Below are 1,495 nucleotides of genomic sequence, written 5' to 3' on the forward strand. Positions count from 1 at the left end.
CAGGCCATACTTGGTCACCCTAGGGTAAGCTGGAGAAGAACTCCAGATGTGCCTTGGAGAGCCCCCTACCTCTCAGGGGCCACCTCACAGGGTGCCCCCACCACCCCATTCTTTGAGTTTGGCTTGAGATTTTAGGAAGCCTAATTTTAGGTGAGGAAGAAAACAAAGTCTGGTCCCAGCCCACTCTGGCAAGGATCGTTCCCCACCTCGTCAGCATCAGAGGAAGCCACATATACAGGCAGGACACATACAGCACACATGGGCCGCAAGGAACTGTGCCTGCACACCACTCACACACACACAACATAACCAAGTGGCAGCCAGAGAGGTCGGGGGACGCTCAGAGGACCATCTTCGGGGCATCCATGTAGGCCGGGTTGTAAGGAGGCTGGCTGGCGGGGTAGGGTGCGGCTGCTCCTCCAGCCGGGGTCTCGTGGTAGGCCGGCGGGCCCATGCGCTGGGCCAGGTAAGGTGGTTACTGCATTGGGTAGGGTGCTACTGGCATCCCTGGCTGAGGTGGCATGGTGTGGTACCCCTGGTAGCTTGGTCCAGGGTAGCTGGGCGGCACACTTGGAGGCTGAGGATAAGGGGCATGCACCACAGTGGTGGATGTAGTGGTGGTGACAACCGGACGTAGTTGGCGGCACGTCATGTACAGGCAGCAGCAGGAGCAGGTGAAGCAGATGATGACAGTGATGACAGACAGCACAAAGATGGTCAGGCCAACGGCCAAGGTCGCTCCGAACCCCATGTTAGCCTCTGCCTTCACCCAGAGGCCTCCTGTACCCCTGGGCTTCCCCTCTTCCCATCGGGGACCACTCAGTTTCAACTTCCTCCCCTTTTGGAGAAAAGGCTGTTTTTTTGTTTGTTTGTTTTGAGACAAAGTCTTGCTCTGTCGCCTAGGCTGGAGTGCAGTGGCACAATCTCAGCCCACTGCAACCTCTGCCTCCTGGTTTCAAGCCATTCTCCTGCCTCAGCCTCTTGAGTAACTGGGATTACAGGCGTGCGCCACCGCGAGCCGCTAATTTTTTTGTGTTTTTAGTAAAGACGGGGTTTCAACATGTTGGTCAGGCTGGTCTCAAACACCTGACCTCATGATCTGTCCGCCTCAGTCTCCCAAAGTGCTGGGATTACAGGCATGAGCTATAAATAGTTCTTCTATAAAACTCTCTTAATTTAAGTCCTTCTGAGTATGCCATCAGTTTTATGCAAGGACCTTGATTAATACAATCTTTGTGAATATGTGATCTGAATGAAGGTTGATGTTTGAAATACTCAGATTTTGGTTAACTATAGATTTGTTTGAGTAAATACATTAAAAAGCTTGCTGCTTATTTTTGAAAGTAATGCTCCTTCCATCTCCTTTATTCTTCATCTCAACATTGTTTGTTTCCATAACTCTTATCTAAAGAGTTTTGTATTAATAACTCTTATCTAAGATTTAGCCTTTTTTTTTTTTTCTTTTTTTTTTTTTTTTTTTTTTTTTTTTTGAGAC

At 49.5% G+C, this 1,495-nt stretch overlaps 1 pseudogene across 1 annotated transcript; it reads right to left on the reverse strand.

Annotated features, from left to right (window-relative positions):
* Positions 1-277: 277 nt before the first annotated feature.
* Positions 278-847, reverse strand: LOC105534842 (annotated as a pseudogene). Its single transcript, XR_001005337.1, has one exon. The product of XR_001005337.1 is annotated as a protein shisa-5 pseudogene (transcript).
* Between the last annotated feature and the right edge of the window lie 648 nt (positions 848-1,495).

This window comes from Mandrillus leucophaeus, unplaced genomic scaffold, assembly GCF_000951045.1.
Source record: "Mandrillus leucophaeus isolate KB7577 unplaced genomic scaffold, Mleu.le_1.0 Scaffold14, whole genome shotgun sequence".
Taxonomy (NCBI): domain Eukaryota; kingdom Metazoa; phylum Chordata; class Mammalia; order Primates; family Cercopithecidae; genus Mandrillus; species Mandrillus leucophaeus.